The sequence below is a fragment of the Meriones unguiculatus genome, chromosome 6 (assembly GCF_030254825.1).
Source record: "Meriones unguiculatus strain TT.TT164.6M chromosome 6, Bangor_MerUng_6.1, whole genome shotgun sequence".
Classification (NCBI taxonomy): Eukaryota; Metazoa; Chordata; class Mammalia; order Rodentia; family Muridae; genus Meriones; species Meriones unguiculatus.
In genome coordinates, this window is record NC_083354.1 from 41,975,665 (window position 1) to 41,996,787 (window position 21,123).

Here is a 21,123-nt window from a genome sequence, read left to right on the forward strand (position 1 = left end):
GCCCTCTTGAAGGCCGACACGAAGGCGGAGCGTCCCCGCCGCCCGCGGGCGCCACCTCGACCAATGGGCGCCGCCAAGGGGCGGGCCGAGGCGCCGCGAACCAATCCGTGTCGGCCCCTGCCCCTCGACCTCTCCGTGGAAGCCGCACGAGCGACGGACCGTTGGCGAGGCGCGAGTTGAGGGGGTCTAGGCTGCGGCCTCCCGCCCGCGGATGCCTCAGCGAATGGCGAGCCTCAGGCCGCCTCCACGGCTGCTGAGATGGCCGCTGCTTCCTTTCCCCGCAGAGAGGATGCGGCCTAGGCGCGGGTGGGCCCAAGCGGACCCCGCCGCCCTGACTGGTGGGCTCTATGACGTAACCTGGGCGGGGCGCGGGGCGGGGCCTGGGGCTCGCGGCTAGCCGCACAGAACCCGGAGAGCGGAGGGTGCATCCCGGGGCAGCCGCCCGGAGCGGGCCTTGAAACGTGGCTGGACCAAGTGGAGGAGGGACACTGTTAGCTGTGTATTTAGTAAATTAAAATAATTTCATGTTTAGGTTTTGTTTTTTTTTCAACATACTTACTTGAAAACTTAAAAATCACCTTTGTTCGGTTTTGGGTTGTTTTGTTTTTCTTTTTTTGAGACAGTTTTACAGCATCGCGCAGACTGGTCTGAAATTCACTCTGTATCACCCACCTTCCCCTTCGTGACGGCAGTGCTTCTGCCTCAGCCTCCCGAGTGCTGAGATTACAGACTTGAGCCGCCACACCCGGCTAAAATTTCCTCCTCCACCACCCCTCCTCCTCCTCGTTCTCCTCCTCCTCATCCTTCCTTTGTTTGTTGGTTTGTTTGTTCGTTGGGACAGGGTGTCACTATGTTTGATTCACATTCTATCGCCTGTGGATGAGTGCTTGCTCCGTGTTCCACGTCTGTAACTCTTAATCATCACAGCAGTCCTTCATGGTTTTATCCTCAGTCCCATTTGTAGTTTTGGTTTGTGAGTCTCGCCTTTGGCAGTTCAGCCCTCTCTCTCCAGCCCTCCTTATTTAACCCTTTTTATGAAGGAAGAAGACACAAGTTTAGTAACAACGTAATGTCTGCAAGCTAGTATTTGGCTAGTGGGGCTTTAACTTAGGTAGCCAGGTGCTAGGATCGTAAACTCAGGAAGACTTGGTTAGGAAGTACAGCTGTGCTTTGTAGCCTTGGGAAAGGTAAGCCTCAATTTTCTCATTTATGAAAATTAGATAATAGTCACCCTCAATGGAGTTATTAATAGGATGCCAGCGGTAAAATACCATATCCCCTATGAAATCAAGAGACAGGCAGATCTCTGTGAGTTTGAGACCAGCATGGTCTACAAAGGGAGTCCAAGACAGTCAGAGAAACGGGGGTGAGGAGGAGGTGGTCACAGAGGCAGGCAGATCTCTGTGAGCTCATGCCAGCCAGATATATGGTGAAATTCTGTCTCAAAAAATAAGAAAATTAATTTGAAATTTTTTAAGAGAGTAAAAGGATGCCCTGAAATTGTGTGCTAAGGCAGTTGGATATCAAGTTTGAGGTCAGCTGGGTCACCTAACATCAAGACCAGCCTGAGCTATATAATGAGACTATTTCTTGTTTTGTTTTGTTTTTGTTTCTTCAACACAGGGTTTCTTTGTGTAACAGCCTTAACCTAGACCTCTTTGTAAACCAGGCTGGCCTTGAACTCACAGAGATCCACCTGCCTCTGGCTCACGAGTGCCATGATTAACCTAGCTGAGACTGTGGTTAAAAAATAGTAACAAGGGGCTGGAAAGATGGCTCAGAGGTTAAGAGCACTGGCTGCTCTTCCAGAGGTCCTGAGTTCAATTCCCAGCAAACACATGGTGGCTCACAACCATCTATAATGAGATCTAGTGTCCTCTTCTGGTGTACATGCAGTCAGAACATTGTATACATAATAAATAAATCAAAATAATAATAATAACAAGCTGGGTGGTGGTGGTGGTGCATGCCTTTAATTCCAACACTCAGGAGGCAGAAACAAGTGGTCTGCAAAGTGGATTCCAGCTTAGCCAGGACTACACAGAAAAACCTTGTCGCAAAAACAAGACAATAATAGTAATAAGCCAGTAGTCCATCTTTGGATTTCCAGCATTTGGGAAGTGGGAGGTGGAAGATCAGAAGTTCAGGGGCAGCCTAGGATGCATGAGACTGTGTATCAAATAAACCAAAAAAATGAAGGATTTGTGGGAAAGATACAGAAGTATACGTAGATAACAATATAAAAGACCATTAATACAACCCAGAAAACTAAAATATCTGTTGTAGATTGCATACCTGTTTAATGAACCAAAAATCTTGAGCCAAAACCTAGATACCTATCTATCCTCTCCTCTCCCCTCCCCTCTCTCTCTCTCTCTCTTTCTCTCTCTCTCTCTCTCATACACACATGAGCACACCCACATAAACTCAACTCCAAGGAGTATATAAGGAGAACATAAGCCATTTTCCTAACAGATATGCATAGTGCACTCTCCTGTGGAGATAAGCCACACGGTGGGTGAGTGAGCACTTTCAGGAGATAAGTTAGATAGATTTCCTAACTGAGTCAAGTGGTACACACTTGTAACCCCAGCACTCTGGAAGTAAAGACAGACACTACTGAGGGTTGCAGATCATCTTAGGCCTCTATGACAAGTCTGATTCCAGTCTACACTGCTTATCATGACCCTGTCCAAAAACAAAAACAGAAATTCCGGTGCAGTTGGCAACATTCTTGCACATCAAGCCCTGGATTCTGTCTCATGCTGAATTTATTGTCCTGAAAAATAGAAGTGTAAAAATGTTACTTTGATTCTTTCTGGAGCCTAGAGTGGGCTGTCCTAAACTCCATGACAACAGTTGTTTTGAGCCCCTTCAAAATAGATGTGTACCCTAGCTGGAGCTCAGTAAAGTTTTCTTTTTTGTGTGAGATAGGATCTTACCATGTAGGCCTGGACTACATCTTTGAATTGAGACCAGGCTGCTGTCCTACTCACAGAGATAAACCTGCCTCTGCATCCTGTTACTGGAATTAAAGGTGTATGCCACCATGCCCAGCCCAGAAATCACTATTATTTTTAATGTGTACGGGTATTTTACCTGAATGTATATCTGTGCATCACGTGCGTTAGGAAGGCCAGAGAAGGCCATTGGATCCCCTGGAAATGGAGTTAAAAACAATTGTGAGCCCCTATTGGGGTTCCTAAAAATGGAATCTGGGTTCTTCTGAAACAGAACAAGTTCTTTCTTAACCGCCAGGCCATCTCTGGAGACCCTAGATGTCATCCTGGTTTTTTTGTTGTTGCTCTCCAAGACAAGGTTTCTCTGTGTCGCCTTGGCTGTCCTGGAACTCACTATGTAGACGAGGCTGGTCTTGAACTCAGAGACTACCTTTCTCTGCCTCCCCAAGCGCTGGAATTAAGGTATGCACCACCACTGCCTGGCTGTCATTTGTAAAATGCAAGTTTTTTTCTATGCCCGTCTTTTCTCTGACACATGTATTAAATATGTATTAAAAGCTTCAGGCACTATATCTGGGCAGACACTCAGCTATTCTAACCCGACAAAAGTGGCCTGGCCTAGTTTCCAGCCAAGTGACCCATTACTCGCCATCTTAGTCTCACCCTGACTGCTCCTGATGGCTGCCTCTCTCCTGCTCCCTCTCCTCCTTTTCCTCTCCCCCTCCCTTTCACCTTGTCCCTGTCCCTCTCCCTCATTGTGGTCCCCACCTGGGACCTCTTACTGGTCCTCTCCTGCCCAGCTATTGGCTGGTCAGCTCTTTATTTCACCAATCAGATGATGGAGAACAATGCTTACAACAGAAGAAGCTTCATAATAGTGACAATCCCAAAGCTCAGACTGTGACCAGATAGCTGGGTATAGAAATTGGCATTTAAATACATGGTGCAACAGTCCTTTATAGCTTCCTCCTCTCAGGCCTGTCAGATGTACCTGCCCCAGAAATTGTAGCAACAGCCAGCTTTAGTAATACATACTTGTAATCCTAACACTCAGGAAACTGAAGCGGGATTATGAGTTTCGGGCCAGCCTTGGCTACATGGGATCCTATCTTAAAATATGAGGGAAAAAAGAAAGAAAAAACAAACAACTTTGAAGATACTGATACAATTCTGGACCAGGTCCCTTTTCTCTCAAGAATACTGTCGCAGCTTCTTCTGAGCCTTCCTCTTGCCCATGCTACAGTCCAAGCTTCACAGCTTCTGTCCCAGCCCTTCCTTTTGGTAAATACCCTCTTGCTTGCCCATGTGGCCCTGTGTGAGTGTTCAGCACTCACCGCTTATTAGTTGAACAAATATGCATCTGCCATGATATATTATATCTCAAAGTTCGTTTCCCCACCTCCAGTAGGAATTATCCCTGTAGATTCCAGCATTCCAGAATGCAAAACACAGCAGAGCCCCTCATCTCACAGCTGGAAAGGATCCTATATTTATGAGGATCTAATATTCTAGCCTTTTAGAATTCACGACAAGTGGTGGTGGCCTGTGCCTTTAATCCTAACACTCAGGAGGCTGAGACAGATGGCTCTTTGTGACCTTGAGACCAGTCTGGTCTATAGAACAGCCAGTGGCTACACAGAGGAACCCTGTCTCAAAAAAAAAAAAAAAATTATAACAAAGCCTAGTTTTGTTCTACATGTCCAAGATCTAGGGTCTTGGCAGTCTGAGAAAGGAAGACAGTGTCCAGGTGAGACCTCTTCTCAAACAAGATTACGTAGGACATGGAGGTGCATGTTGGGATTCAGCCTAGTTCAAGCAGCTGAGGTGCTTATTTAACCGAAAGGGACTTGGCCTCCAGGTTCTCCTAGCATCCCTCAGACCCTACCTGTTATAGGGCATGGTTAACATACCCTGCCCTCTACCCTGAACTTTCCAGCCCTGGGTTTGGGCTTTCTCTCCCCCAGAGGCTCTTCACTGTATAATCCAGACATCATTTCAGTTCCCTTTCTCTCTGTACACATGCACCCGCCTCTAACCCTCAATTTTCTGTCTCCCTCTATCTGGCACCTTCTTTGACCTCCTCTTGTGTGATCAGTGAACCTGTGTGAGTTTGGTGGTGCACACCTGTAATCCCAGCAGACAGGGAGTCAGAGGCAGGCGGATCTCTGAGAATTCAAGGCCAGCCTAGTCTACAAAGAGAGTCCAGGACAGCCAAGGCTACACAGAGGAACCCTGTCTCAGGAAAAACAAAATCTCTAATAGCTTATGGATAAAGTGAAAGCTGTGGAGCCTCAGGACCTGAGTTCAATCTCCAGGACCCACACACAGAGTGAAAGGAAAAAACTTACTTTCACAGGCTGATCTCTGACTCTGAGCTCATGCTGTATCACACACATACACACACTGAATAAATGTAGCGGATTTTGCTGTTGTTTTTTATTTTTTGTCAGTTTTCTGTTTCATTTTGTTCTTTTTGTTGTTGTTGTTTTTGTTTTTCAAGACAAGGTTTCTCTGTGTGGCCCTGGCTGTCCTGGAACTCACTCTGTAGACTAGGCTGGCCTCAGACTCAGAGATTCCACCTGCCTCTGCTTCAAAAGTGCTGGGATTATAGGCATGTGCCACCACAGCTCAGCATAAAGGTAGTTAAAAAAAAAAAAAAAAAAATGCCAGGCACATAATTAAAACCTAACCCAACAGGCAAAACACCAGTGCACAAAAAATATACACGTGTTTTTGGTTTTTTTTTTTGTTTTTTGTTTTTTGTTTTGTCTGTTTGCTTGTTGTTGTTTTTTAGTCCATTAGGTCAACAGATCCTCTCTTCTATGTGACTAGCGCCAGCCCAACTTCTATTGTTGCAAACTACCAATTGCAGCAACTGCAATCCCAGCTGATGTACATGGAGTAAGAGCCCTGGACCATAAGATAAGAAACTCCATTACAGACTGACATGACCAGAGAAGACTGTGTAGCCTTCTTCAGCTGTTTCTCATCCCTGGACCTCGGGCTTCTCATAACTATCAGGGGAAGTAGAACAGAGGAGGACTTCTTGCTTTCTGTAGCCTCATGGATCACCACACCAGACTTCCTTCTAGGCCAGATGGGCTCTCTTGTCCCCTTGACGTTAGGAGCCTGCATCCTCTCAGTAGATACTGAGAGGTTAGGTTCTGGCTCTGTCTTTCATTTATCTTCTACTGGGGTGGTCAGAGGACAGAGAAGGTTGTTTCTGCTTCTAAAAAATGATGGTGCGTTGCCTCCACCATTGCTCCTGAACATGCTGTGTGGTTCCTCCTCATAGAGCCTCAAAGAATCCTCCCGGGATGGCATTCTAAGATTGAATGATTTTAGAATCTTTATTATTTTTACTTATGTGTGTGTGGATGTGTGATGTATCCAAGGAAACCAAACAGGGCATCAGATTCCCTGGAGTTACAGAAGGTTGTGAACCACCTGATGTGGGAGCCAGGAACTACTCAGAGCCTTTCCAAAAACAAGTCAGGCTCTTAGTCTCCAGGTGCAAATTACTTTTTAAATTAATTAATCAATTAGGTTTGTTGGGTGTTTGTTTTGTTTTTTTTGTTTCAGTTTTTGGTTTTGGTTTTGGGTTTTGTTTTGAGACAGGGGTTTTTCCATATAGTCCTGGTTTTTATGAAACACCCTCTGTAGATCAGGCTGGTCTTGAACTTACAGAGTTCCACCTGCCTCTGCCTCCTAGTACAGGGATTAAAGGTGTATGCCACCAAACATTCCTTTTTTTTTTTTTTTTTTTTTTTTTTTGAGACAGAGTCTCCTGTATCCTAGGCTGGCCTGGAACTGTGTGTGTAGCCAAGGGTAACTTTCCTATGGTTTGCTGGGGCTACAGGCACGCAACCCTGTGTGGACTACCGGGATTGAACTAGAGTTTTATGGATGCTAGGCAAGCACTCTGCAGACTGAGCTACATCTCCAGCTCTGCTTTTTAGACTTGGTCTTCTAGTCCAAGCTAGCCTTCAGATTGCCACCAAGCTAGAATGAGATTGTTTGTTAGTTTGTTTTTGAGACAAACTCTCAGTGTGTAAAACAGGCCAGCTTCAAACTCAGAGATCCTTTGGGATTAAAGGAATGCACCACCAAGTCCAGCCGACCATGAATGCTTGATCTTCCTCCCTCCCCAGAACCTAGATGGCCCCAACTCAGGATCCTCCACTTCAGACCCCTAAAGTGCTCCGGTGCTGGGATTACAGACATGTGCCACTGTGGTGATCTGAAAGGAATGGCCCCCATAGACTCATGTGTTTGAATGCTTGGCCATAGGGAATGACACTACTAGGAGGTGTGGCCTTGTTGGAGGAAGTGTGTCACCATGGGGCGGGCTTTGAGGTCTCACAAGCTCGAGCTATGCCTCCTGTGGCACAGTCTTTTTTTGCTGCCTACAGATCAAGATGGAGAACTCTCAGCTCTTTCTCCAGCACCACGTCTGCCTGCATAACACCATGCTTCCCACCAAGATGATAATGGACTAAACCTCTGAAATTGTAAGCGAGCCCCAATTAAATGTTTTCCTTTAGAAGAGTTGTCATGGCCATGGTGTCTCTTCACAGCAATAAAACCCAAACGAAGACAGGCACCACACCTGGCTAGTTTTTTATTGTTTTGTTTTATTGCTCTTTATTTTTTCCTTCCAGTATCTATCTTGGCTGCAGGTCATAACCACTGAGCTGTGACGACAAGACTGCTCAGGTAATGTCCTCGGGTCTTTGGCATGCCCAGCAGACACCTGGCTTGCTTCAGGCATCTGCTGTGTTTCTTTCTGTGCTTCTTTCTTTCTTTTTTATTTTTAAAAATTTTTTCTTTTTATTTATTTATTTTTTCTTTTTCGAGACAGGGTTTCTCTGGGTAGCCTTGGCTGTCCCGGACTCAATCTGTAGGCCAGGCTAGTGATCCTCCTGTCTCTGCCTCCCTGAGTGCTGGGATCACAGACTTGTGCCACTACACTGGGCTCTTATTTCATTCTTAACTCCAATAAAAATATCCTGGTTTCTTTTCAATCCTTACTCCAACTGTCAAACCCTCAGAAGCCAAAATCCAGCCCCTCTTCAATCAGTATCCTTGATACAGATATAGGATAATAATTCTCATCCTGGTTGTTACCATGTCTCTCTCTGAGCTCCAGCTAACCTCTTTCTTGTTCAACATCTGCAGTCACTAAAGAAATGAATCCTGCTTCTCCCTCAGCTCCCTCTGCGAAGTGGCTGTCATCTCTTTTTGTGCCATCATGGCTGCCCTCTAGCCTCTGATGAAGCCCAAGACTGTTGAGAGAAGAGGACCAAGACATTCATCAGGCATGTGAACCTGCATATACCATGAGTGTGTATGTGAGAGAGAGAGAGAGAGAGGAGAGAGAAAGAGAGAAACCCTGCATTCTCTGCCTTCACCCTCAAAGTACTGGGACTACAGGTGTATATTACCCTGTCTGACTGAGGAGTGTTTGTTAAAAAGAAAAGTGAGTATAATTGGTTTCAGACTCAGGAGGCAGAGTCAGGCAGATTTTTGTGACTCCGAGGCCAGCCTGGTTTATATAGTAAGTTCCAGGCCAGCCAGGGCTACACAGGGAGCTCCTGCCTGAAAAAATGAAAATGAGAACTCTATATAGCTGCACACGTCTGTGGTCTGGTGGCTGTTGGCTGGCCGGTTTGTCGTCCCTGCTGTGACTGCTCCTTTGCCCCGCGTGATGCTCCACCAAGTGCATCTGCAGGGTAGATGCAGGCAGCACCCAAGCCTGAGGCCCTTTGTTCAAACCGTGTGTGAGGAGGCACATGGAAGCCAAAAGGCAACTCTGGCCAATTCAGTAAGCCTCTGAGGAGAGCTGCCAACTCTATAGAGAAGATCTAAGAAGAGATGAAAATAAGGGAATCTTTTCAAAGATGCTTGCCTTGGCACTTTTTTGGCAGCTTGGGCAGACTAACTTATATTTAGGAAAGCTACACATATTCATGGGATTCTTGTGGGCACAGTCCCTGCTGACTCAATTAGAATTCAGGGAACTTAGCAGGGGAGCCTTTCTAAACCTTTTTATTTGGAAATTATTTCAAACTTATTTGAAAAGCCACAAGAATAAAAATCGCATATAAGACTCCCCTAGGGGGCTGGAGAGATGGCTCAGCCATTAAAGAGCACTGGCTGCTCTCCCAGAGGACCTGGGTTCAATTCCCAGCACCCACATGGCAGCCCACAACTGTCTGTAACTTTGGTTTCAGGGACTCCAACGTTCCCACACAGACATTCATGGTGTCAAAACACCAACGTACATTAAAAAAATTTATTTAAAAAATGAGACTCTCATATTCTTCAGCTGTTTTAAATATTGTTCCCATTTGCTCAATCATCTGCTGCCTGCACATGCACAATCTATACAGAGTCTCTTCATTTTAAGGTCAGTTCGCATATTTCAGGCTTTTTACCCCTAAGTGTTTTAAGGTATATTTCTTTCTTTAATTTTTTTTTTTTTTTGAGACAGGATTTCTCTGTGCAGCCTTGACTGTCCTTGACTTGATTTCTAGACTAGGCTAGCCTCGAACTCACAGACCTCTGCCTCCCAAGTGCTGGGATTACAGGTATGCGCCACCGCACCCAGCTCAGCAAGTACTCTTAAACACTGAGTCATCTCTCCAGCCCCGGCCATGTCTTTTTAGGTTCAGCTGCTGTGGGAACATTTCTTAAACTTTTCCCGTGTGCATATGTGTATCTTCTATGACAGTGACAGTGCGTTCTTTCAGGGTTTTCTTGTGAAGGGTGTTTTGTTCTGTGTGTATGTGTGTGCAATGTCCCTGTATGTGGGGTGTTCATACACAAGTATGCACACACACATAAAGAGCAGAGGTCAACACCAGGAGTCTACCATCACAATTCATCCATTTGGCTGCCTCACCATAGCTGGGGGCTTTGCCTCAGTCTCCCCGGAGCTGACTTGCAAATATGTGTCACCTGCCTGACTTTTTGTGTTTTAACATTCTTTCAGTATATACGTGTTATGTGTGTGTGGTGTGTGTGTGGGTAGATGCACACACCTCATGTGAAGGCCGGAGGAGGACATCTGGTTACCTTCTTCTAGTCCTCTCTATCTTGCCTTGGTTCTTTGAGGCATGGCCCTCTCACTGAACCCTGAACCCAAAACTTACTGTTTCCAATGGGCTTCTTAGCAGCCTCCTGAAGTCTGCTTGACTCTCCCTGCTGCACAGGCCCATGATTTTTGCTAGGTTGCTGGGGAATCTAAGGAAGGTCTCCATGCTTGCCCAGCAAACACTGTTAACCAATGAGCCATCTTCCCAGCCATTGTTCCAGCCCCCATACCTGGCTTTTTATTTTTTTTTAACATGACTTCATCTTGCAGAGTAAACACTTTATCAACTGGCATTCTCTCCCAGCCTTTCTTTCACATTGTTTTTAATTTTATTACTGTTGCTGTTTATATATATAAGACATGTGGGGGAGTGAATTGACTGCAGTTTGTATGGGGGCAGTCAGAGGGCAACTTTGTAGACTCAGTTCTCTCCTTCTACCTTCATATGGCTTCTGGGCATCCAACCCAGGTCATTTCTACCCACTAAGCCACCTCAGCTGTCCTTGTTTTGTTTTTGAGACATGGTTTTATGTAGCTCGTGTTGTCCTTGAATAGTAGGCAGCCAAGGATGACCTTGAACTTCTGATTCTTCTGCCTCTATCTCCCTAGTGTGGGTTTGCAGAACTCTCAACCAGTTCCTAAGTAACACCTGAAATGCAGCCTCCGGAAGATGAAGCTTTTGCTCCAGAGTGCAGGAACCAGAACCCCCACAATCTGCAGCTCTTAGCCACAGCCATGATGAGGGATCAGTGTGTCTATCTTTTGACCTCCGGCAGATTGTGAATTATAAGAATTCAGCATCCCATTAGAAACACGGGCTGAGCATCTAGTGGTCAGGTTCTCGCTGGAGACAGTTCAGTGGTTAAGAGCACCGCTGCTTCTGTGGAGGAGCCAGGTTCCCAACATACAGACGGCAGCTCACAACCACCTATAACTCCAGTTCCAGGGAATCCAACAGCCTCTCCCAGCCTTTCTCAGCACCAGGCATGTCCATGGCGCCTACACATACATCTAGGCAGACCCTCATACATACAGAATAAAAACAAGTAAATCTTCAAGTGGCCAGTTTGAGGGTTTGACACCTGCTTGTAAATGGGTTATTTAAAAACATTTTGTTCACAGCCGGGCATGGTGGCACATGCCTTTAATCTCTGCACTCAGGAGGCAGAGGCAGGCAGATCTCTGAGGCCAGCCTGGTCTACAGAGCACATTCCAGGACAGCCAGGGCTACACAGAGAAACCCTGTTTCGAAAAAAAAAAAGAACATTCTTCACAGAGGAAGACAATGCAGCCAGTCCTGATGAGACCTGATAGGCTAGGGTCAGAGGGAAGGGGAGGAGGACCTCTTCTATCAGTGCACGGGGGGGGGGGGGGGGGGGGGGGGGAGAGTGTCGCATATAGGGAGAATAGGGAGGGAGGAGGGTGGGATCGGGACTGGAGAATAGGGAGGGAGGGTGGGATTGGGACTGGACGAGGGAGGGGGCTACAGATGGGATACAAAGTGAATAAATTGTAATTATTAAAAAATTAAATTGAGAAAAAAAAATCTTTATAGCACCGTAAATAAATGTGGTGTCATGTAAGAGTCTAGAAGTCTTGATGCTGGCAATGCATCAAGATGAAGAAAGCAATTTCTTGTTTTATGCACCAGCCCCTCAGTAGGCTGCCTCAGACTGGTTAAAACACCCACAGTGCAGAGTGCCTAACAGATGGTGGTGTGATGTTACAGGAACCTCAGACACTCTGTAAATGAAATAGCAACATTAAGGGCATGGAGAGTGTAAATATAAAACTATCAGCTACTACAGCCATCTGGAAGAACCAACAGCTTGGAAGTTTCATGGCAAAAATGTAACAAGGCTCCCGCTCCACCTCCACTTCAGTGATAGCTCAGTGGGGAAAAAGCAAGCATGAGGACTGAAGTTTAATCTCAGAGCACAAGGTTTTCTATACCCGTGACAAAGGGAAAAAACAGGCTTCCCGAAGTTGTCCTCAGTTCTCTCTCCCTCTCTCAGGTAATAGGTTTTCTCTGATGACAAAATGAGCCAATTCAAGTCAAATTAAAGCATAAAGGCAGGTTGACTCGGTGCAGCTCTCCAGTGAGTTCACTGCTCCCAAGACAAGAGGCCAGGGAAGTCACCATGGGGAGGGAGACAGAGAGGAGGAGGAAGAGAAAAAGAGAAAGAGCATGTGCAGGCAGGAAGAGAGAAAATACAGAGAGAGGGAGGGAGCCAGATGTCTGGATTAGCCCAGCTCCTGGCTGGCAAGCTCAGGGTAGAGGGCAGGGTACACCAGCAGGGTATGCCAGACATGCCCTGTGACAGGTAGGACTGAGGGTGCTAGGAGAACCTGGAAGCCAGGTCCACTTTGGCATGTTAAAGATGCACCTCAGCCGTTTGTCCAGGGTCTGAAACCCAGCACGTGCACACGCACACATACACACACCCCTCCACAGTACACCCCCACTCACGCAATAATAATAAATGAAACACAATTACTAATCTAACAACGGAAGATTGCTTGTAGCTAAGAACCTGTTCTTCCTCTTTACGTGTAGGTATGGTTTGCTGTTGCTTTAATCAAGGGTTAAATTACTCTTTTTTTCTTGGACACTAAACACAGTGCCAGGCTTGGTAGCACATGCCTGTAATCTCAGTACTAGGAGAGGCAGAGGCAGGCAGATCTCTGTGAGTTCAAGACCAGCCTGGTCTACAAAGTGAGTCCAGGGCAGCAAGGCTGCATAGGGAATCCCTGTCTTGGAAAAACTACAAAAAAAAAATAAAAATAAAATTATAGTTTTCATAGATGAATACCAGGTATCTTTTCGTTGTTGTTTGCTTGCTTGCCTGCTTGCTTGCTTGCTTGAGACAGGGCTTAGCTGTGTAGCCTTGGCTGGCCTGGAGCGCAAGACCTCCGGAGTGCTGAGTACTAGGATTAAAGGTCTGTGCTACCAAACCTGATAATGTATCTTCTGCTTTCAGCTCCTCCATTCCACTCTCCTGCTCCCCAAACAGTCTCCCTCTCACTTTCATGTCCTCTTTTTTTTTTTAAACAACCCACTGAGTTTGTTAGAGCTACGTGCATACACATAGGTAGGGGGCCACACACAAATTTAAGGAACCTACCAATGCCCACATCCCCAAAGAAAAATGGCTTCCCTTCCCCCTGCAGCCAGCAACTGCCAACTGCTTCTCAGCTAGGTCAATCTTCAGAACCCATATTAAAAAAGAAAAACAAAACAAAAAAAACCTAGGTTGGGTGGTATGGGAACAATTACAATACTAGAACTGGAGAGGTGAAGACCAGTAGTGGTTACATACACACACATGCACTCACGCACGAATGCAGGAACACACACACATGCATGCACACATACACATGCTTGTAGATACACATCAAAAAAAAAAAAAAGCTGGGAGGGGAGAAAAAGATTTAAAAAAATCAGGTGTGGGGAGACAGCTCAGTGGTTAAGAGCACTGGCTGACCTTCCAGGCGGTTCAATTCCCAGCACCCACATGCCAACTCACAACTGTCTGTAACTCCAGCTCCAGGGGATCTGTCAGCCTCACACAGACACGTGCAGTCAAAACACCAACGCACACAAAATAAAAAGAAAGACTCAGGTGGATATTTGGGTGTGAATCAACCATAACCCCATAACCAAGCGGGGAAAAAGACTCCTCTGCTTCACTCAGAGGAGAGGGCGGCGGGGAGAAAAGTTTGGGGAGCAGCGAAGTTGAAGCAGACAGATTCTTGTTTTTCTGAGACAGGGTCTGTATATATAGTCTTGGCTGTCCTGGACTTCGCAATGTAGACCAGGCAGACCTCACAGGAATCCACCTGCCTCTGATAGGATTCAAGGAATGCATCACTACACAGACCTTTTTTTTTTCTTTTTTTTTTTTTTTTTTTTTTTTAACTGTCTTGCTATATTGTTTAAGTGACTGAATTCCTGGGCTCATATAGTCAGTTGGACCCACAAGCACTTGAAGCTCTGGATTTATTAACAAGTAGACCACAGAAGGCAGGTTTTATGACAGAAAAATGTTCACAATGTGATTTTCCCGGAGGCAAATCGGCAAGATAAGTCTATCTGTTCTAATCTGTCCCTCTCCCAACACACCCTGTTCCCTTCTGTAGCTCTAGGCTGGCCTTGGGTTGTCCCTCTGGACTTCCAACCAAAGCCTGGGGACAGGGGAGGTCTGGAAGCCTGGTTTCCACGCCTGTCCCTGCTTCCTTCACTAGCTACACCCCAGGATCCTCAGGAGAAAGCTGGGTGTGTTGGTCTGATCATTCTCCAGGCTTTCTTACTTCATCCCATCTTCTTTTCTTAAACTAAAAAAAAAAAAAAAATCTGTGTGTGTGTGTGTCTTTTGGAGACAGGGTTTCTCTGTTTGTAGCTTTGGCTGTTCTAGAATTCACTCTGTGCACCTACTGTGTTACTGTGTAGGCTGGCCAAACCTCTGCCTACCAAGTGCTGGGATTAAAAGTATGCAACCACCATGATCTCGCCAAAAAACAAGGAGACATTTTTAAAGTTTCCTCATTTATTCTTATGTGTATGAGTGTTTTGCCTATATGTATGTATGCTCATCACATGCATGCCTAGACACTCAAAGATCATTAGATCCCCTGGAACTGGAGCTACAGGCAGTTGTCAGCCAGCACGGGGGATGCTGGGAACTGAACCTCGGTCCTCAGCAAGAGCAGCATGTCCTCTTAACCACTGAATCATCTCTTGTAGATGCCTTTAATCCCAACACTGGGGAGGCAGAAGAAGACAGAGCTCTGTGAGTTCAAGTCCTGGTGAGTCCAGGACAGACAGGAATACACAGAGATACCCTGTCTCAAAAAAAAAAAAAAAAAAAAAAAAGAGAGAGAGAGAAAGAAAGAAAGAGAAAAAGGAAGGAGGGAGGAGGGAAAGAAGGAAGGAGGGAGGGAGGGAGGGAGGGAGGGAGGGAAGGAGGGAAGAAAGGAAGGAAGGAAGGAAGGAAGGAAGGAAGGAAGGAAGGAAGGAAGGAAGGAAGCTGGGGTATAATGGTGTATGCATTTAATCCCAGCACTTAGGAAGCAGAGGCGAGTGGATCTCTGTGAGTTCAAGGTCAGTTGGTCTACATAGTGAATTCCAAGACAGCCAGAGTTACATAGTGAAACCCTGTCTCAAAACAAAACAAAATTTCTATTTTATGTGTATGAGTGTCTGCATGTGTGTCTGTGGACCACGTGTTTGCCTGGCACCCATGAAGACAGGAAGAGGGTGTCGGATCCTATGCAACTGGACTTATGGATGGTTTTGAGTACCGAACCTGGGCCCTCTGGAAAATCAGCAAGTGTTGTTACCATTAAGTAATCTCTCCAGCCCTCTCATTTCATCTTCTTGCAACGACTTCTGAAGCCTGACAGTCTGTCAGCCTTTCTGCCTTCTCTTTCTGTCTGTTATAGAGCAGAAGCTGGCCTAGAACCTGCTGTGTAGCCGTAAACATCTTCCCATATTCACTTCCTGAGAGCTGGGGGTACAGGTACGCGCCACTCTGTCGGTTTTTATGAAGCGCTGGGGTTTAAGCACAGGGATGCGTGCCAGCCTAGCACTCCACCAGCTCACCTGCTTCTCCAGCACATGTTTTCCAGTTTTTGAAACAAAGTCTCTCAATCCACTATGTAACCCAGGCTGACCTTGAACCCATAATATTTTTGGCTCCCAAGATCTGGGCTACAGGCATCAATCTAACTGTCAAACACTTGTCTACCATCCACCTTCTTTCTTCCTCTCCCACCAAAGACGACTGGAGTGCCCAGCTTGAGCTCCTGGCAAGGGCTGGAAAGAGGAGGTCAGAGTCTCTAAGCCTCAGATGAGTGTGTAGAAGGGATAAAGCTCCCCACCCTCCCCAGGTTGTGGCAATGAATGAGAACTTGAGCTGCCCAGATTTTGTGGGCTCACCACTACAATTCTAGTGATCGGGAGGCCAAGACATGGGGTTGCTATGAGTTCTGTCTGGGTGATATTGAGGCTCTGTGTCTAAAGACGGGGCTCCTGTGAGCACCCACATTGAGAACCTGAGCTTAGAAAACACACATGGTGATCCCGTCATGGTAGCGCACGCCTTTAATCTCAGCACTCGGGAGGCAGAGGCAGGGGGATCTTTGTGACCTCAAGGCCAGCCTGGTCTACAAAGTGAGTCCAAGACAGCCAAGGATACACAGAGAAACCCTGTCTTGAAAAACCAAAAAACAAAACAAAGCAAAACGAAAGAAAGAAAAAAAAGAAAGCACCCGTGGCCTGGGGCATTTGGCTCCTGTCACATGTCCTACCTTCCACGCGCCAAAGAGCTTGTACTTATTTATGTGTTGGTGGAGGGGTCCGCAGGGGTTGGATTCCGGTCGTTGAGCTTGGCAGCAAGCACCTTTACCTGCTAGGCCATCTCTTTGCTCTCTGCCTTTCCAAAGATCTTTTCTGAAAAAAGTCCCGGATTAGTCACAGCCCTCTTTTCTCTGGAGCTGCGACATCTCTTTTCTGGTCCTCCCACAGGCTCTCACAAGGAGGGTGGACAGAAAGGCCTCATTATCTGAACCCCGAGCTCAAGGAAGAACTCGAAGTTTTACTCGCATCAGCGCCTGCCATCCTCAATAGTAGGCTGTATTTATTCCTCCTCCTGCAGATAAGAAACGGAAGGCTCAGAGAGGTCACTCAAGTTCTCCTGGGTCTCACAGAGAGAGCCAAGAAATTTACCACCAAGATATCTTTTTGTTGCTGTCGTTTGTCGGCTTTATTGTTTTTCGAGGTAGGGTTTCTCTGTGTAGCTCTGATTGTCGTGGACTCAACTTTGTAGACCAGGCTGGCCTTGAACTCACAGAGATCTGCCTGCCTCTGCCTCCTCAAGTGCTGGTATCACAGGCTTGCGCCACCTCGACCAGTTCACCAAGATATCTTAAAACAAAGTAACTCAGCTTTCTCTCAGGCCTGGTTTTATTTAGTTTTTATTAAATTTGTTGTTGTTTCTGTTTTTTGAGACAGGGTTTCTCTGTGTCACCCTGGCTGTCCTGGAACTCATTATGCAGACCAGGCTGGCCTCAAACCTGAATATCTGCCTGCCTCTGCCTCCCAAGAGCTGGGATGAAAGGTATGTGCCACCATCCCACTGCTTAAAATGTATTAATTTTTTTCTTCATTTTATATATGTAGGAATGTTTTGCCTACATGTATGTATGTGCATGTATGTGCACCATGTGCCCTCGGATGTCAAAAGAAGATGTCACGTCCCTTGGAATTTATGGATTTTAAAAATATATCTTTTATTTTCACTTATGTGTATGTGCCTGTATATGAAATATTTTCTTTCTTAAATCAAAGGTAGTTAACGCAGAAAGGGTTCATATTTCCTGAACCTCCCCTATCCGCTCTGTGAGATTAGTCATTCCTTAATTCGGACTCTGAAGTCGAGCCTTCACTAATAGGATGAGCTACAGTCACCGCCATCACAGATTAAAAAGAGACTGGGAGCATTTGGCCTCGGTGTGCTTGCTAGCCTGGCTGGGTGCACCCTTTCTCCAAAAAGCAGTTGCCTGGCTCAGGTCATATGTTGGACTCTGTTCATGAGTTCCTTTGTGCAATGCTGAGATTATACACGATTTGTCTCTAACACACTTAGCTATGTTTGGATGGCCTTAGAGGCCAAGAGGCATCAGATTCCTTGGAGCTGATATGACAGGTGACTATGGGCTGCCTGGCATGGGTGCTGGGAATTGAACTCATGTCTTCTGTTAAATCAGCAAACACTCTCAACCGTGAGCCATTTCTTCAGCTGTGGTTTTTTTGTTTGTTTATTTGTTTTGTTTTAAGACAGGGTTCTCATCAATCAGTAAAACATCAATATGTTTTACTCAAGCCTGCATGGGATCTTGTTGTGGATGTAAACATGCTTTTGTTTTGATCCCAGGTGTGGGATGTAGGGCTGATTCAGATGGTCCACAGCAGCAAACTATTTGCCTCATTCGGTCTCTGAGAGGGGCCCTTTGACAGCTGCACATAGTTTAATTCTGAGGACTCTGGAGAGAGAATAAACGCCAGAGCCCAGACAGTGCTGCGGAGCTCTGAGAGAAAAGACTGCTGCTTTCCGCTGCTGCTGCTGCTGCTGCTGCTGCTGCTGCTGCTGCTGCTGCTGCTGCTGCTGCTGCTGCTGCTGCTGCTGCTGGTAGCTGTTGTGTGATGAGAAGTTGGAGTTATCCTGAAATGAAGATTGGGCTTTCTACTAGGAACCTGACAATGACCCTAATCAACAGGAAGTAGCCAAAGAGAACTACAACTGTGCCCCTTCTCCCCACTAACCTCCTTTCTCTTCTACCTGGTGTTGGGTGTTGGAAGGGAGCAGGGTAGATAAGGGAGAAAGGATTAAGAAACCAAAATAAAAATGGTTTTAAAAAGAACATCAACAGGGTCCAGCTGTGAGAACTATGTATTTTAAAATTAGGCCTCAGGGGGTAGAGAGATGGGCCAGTGGTTGAGAGCACTGGCGGTGTGTGCCTGTAATCCCAGCACTCAGGGAGGCAAAGGCAGGTGATTCTTTGAGTTCGAGGCCAGCCTGGCCAGCAAAGCGAGTCCAGGACAGTCAAGGCTACACAGAGAAACCTGTCTCGAAAAACAAACAATCAAAAAAAGGGAAGAAGAAAGAAAAAAAAAAAACAAGAAAGGAAGAAAGAGAGAAGAGCGAACACTGGCCACTTGCCCAGAGGACCCAGGTTCAATTCCCAGCACCTGCATGGCTGCTCACAACCATGTGCAACCCCAGTTCTGGAGGATTTGATTCCCTCTTCTAGTCTCAGAGGGCCCCAGGCATGTCCATCAGGCAGGCAAAACATTCATATGCCTTAAAAAAGACCTAAAAAAAAAAAAAAAAAAGACCTAAAATTTCTTTGCCAAATTCTGCCTTCTAAGGGAGAGACCAGTTGTTCCCCTCTCTTGAATGTGAGCCAGACTTCTAATACATGCAATGTGACCGAGGCGACAGTATAGGGCTTTGGAGGTTTGGCCATAAAAAGAGTTACAGCTTCCTTCCGGTTTCTGTCCCTTCTGTCTCTGGCTCGCTCTCAGAGAAGTCAGCCATTGCATCATAAGGATTCTTCAGCAGCTGTGGGGAGGAGTCCCTGTGGGGAGGAAGTAGTAAGTGAGCCTCCTGGAAAGGGGATCCCCCAGATTTAGTCAAGCCTTCAGACGGTACAGCTCCAGACAACGCGTGATTGAGTCCTTCCTTCTGCTTCCTTCTGTGTCTGTGAGTTCTTTGTTGGTACTGTTCTGTCTTTTTAAAATTTTTAATTACAATTATTTATCTTACCGTGGGGGCATGTATGCTCTGACACCTGAGGAGGTCAAAGGACCCCTTGCAACAGTTGGTTCTCTCTGTCAATCTTGTGAGTCTTGGGGATCAAAAGCAGGTCACCAGCAGCAACTGCATTTTTCCCTCTAAGCTATCTTTTCTCTTTTTCTTCCTTCCTTTCTCCCTACCTTATCTCTCCTCTCTTCCTGAGACAGGGTTTCTCTATGTAGCCCTGGCTGTCCTGGAACTCACTCTGAAGACTGGGCTGGCCTCTAACTCAGAGATCTACCCATTTATTCCTTTCTCCTGAGTGCTGGGAATAAAGTCATATACCACCACCACTTGGCTTTCCTTCCTTCCTTCCTTCCTTCCTTCCTTCCTTTCTTTCTTTCTGTCTTTCTGTCTTTCTGTCTTTCTTTCTTGTCTTTCTTTCTTTCTTGTCTTTCTTTATTGTTGTTGTTTTTGTTTTTGAGATAGGGTTTCTCTGTGTAGCCTTGACTGTCCTGGATTCACTTTGTAGATCAGGCTGGCCTTGAACTCACAGAGATCCGCCTGCCTCTGCCTCCCTGAGTGCTGAGATTACAGGCGTGCGCCACCTTGCTGGGCTCTTTCATGCTTTCTTTTGCTTGCTGCTTGCTTGCTTGCTTGTGCTTGCCTGTCTCAATCCTATTCCAGGTTGGTTGTGTAGCTGAGGCTAACCTTCACCTCCTGTTTCTCCCTACTTCTTTACAAATGTTGGGATTACAGGTGTGTGCTAGCATGACCATCTTCCATTCTGATAATATTAACCATAGACTATCCTATAAGATCCTTCTTGTTATGTACTTAAGAGAAATCAGCCCCAAGACTTGTGGGCTGCAGATGTAGCTTAGTTGCCAGAGTGCTAACTGAGCATGCCCAAGGTCCCAGATTTGACCCCCAGCACCAAAGAAAACCAGGTGTGTGGTATGCACCAGCCATTCAACACTCTGGAGGTGGAGGCAGGAAGATTAAAAATTCAAAGTCATCCTTGGCTACAAGAGTGAGTCTGAAGCCAGTCTGGGCTCTGCTGATTTTTTTTTTTTTTTTTTTTTTTAAGAAGAAAGGAAGGAAGGAAAGAAGAAGAAGGAAGGAAGGGCAAACCCAGGCAGTGATGTCACATGCCAGCACTTAAGAGGCAGAGGCAGGCTTATTTCTGAGTTTGAAGCCAGCCTGGTCTACAGAGTGAGTTCCAGGACATCTAGGGCTACACAGAGAAACCCTGTCTTGAAAAACAAAAACAAGGGCTGGAGAGACAGCTCAGAGGTTAAGAGCACTGGCTGTTCTTCCAAAGGTTCAGAGTTCAATTTCCAGCAACCACATGGTGGCTCATAACCATCTATAATGAGATCTGGTACCCTCTACTTGCCTGCAGGCACACATGCAGGCAGGATAATGTATAAATAATAAATAAATAAATCTTTAAAAAGAAAGAAACTAAATTGGGTGGGAAACCAAACACAGAGGGTTTCTAAACATGAATTGTTTGACTCACACAGCATTCAAACAAGCAGAGTAATCTAGGAGGACAGACATTAGGACAGTGGGCATAGTCCCTATGGCAGAGGAACAAGCGACAGTTTTCTGGAGTGCTGCACCATCTTGACCTGATAGTGATTAAAATCAATGTACAGTTAGGTGGTGTTAGCTGAGTTCACTCACTCTATCTATAGACAGATATATTTTTCCTCTTACTGAACAGAAATTATACCTTCACCAAATCAGTAAAACCTGAGCAGTC

The 21,123-nt window shown here is 46.0% G+C and overlaps 1 long non-coding RNA gene across 1 annotated transcript; it reads left to right on the top strand.

The window, feature by feature from the left end:
• Nucleotides 1-128: 128 nt before the first annotated feature.
• On the top strand, nucleotides 129-11,362 carry LOC132654650 (uncharacterized). The gene is made up of 4 exons (XR_009592310.1): nucleotides 129-338; nucleotides 7,373-7,471; nucleotides 7,622-7,676; nucleotides 8,172-11,362. It is a non-coding gene; the product is annotated as an uncharacterized LOC132654650 (long non-coding RNA).
• The last annotated feature ends 9,761 nt before the right edge of the window (nucleotides 11,363-21,123 follow it).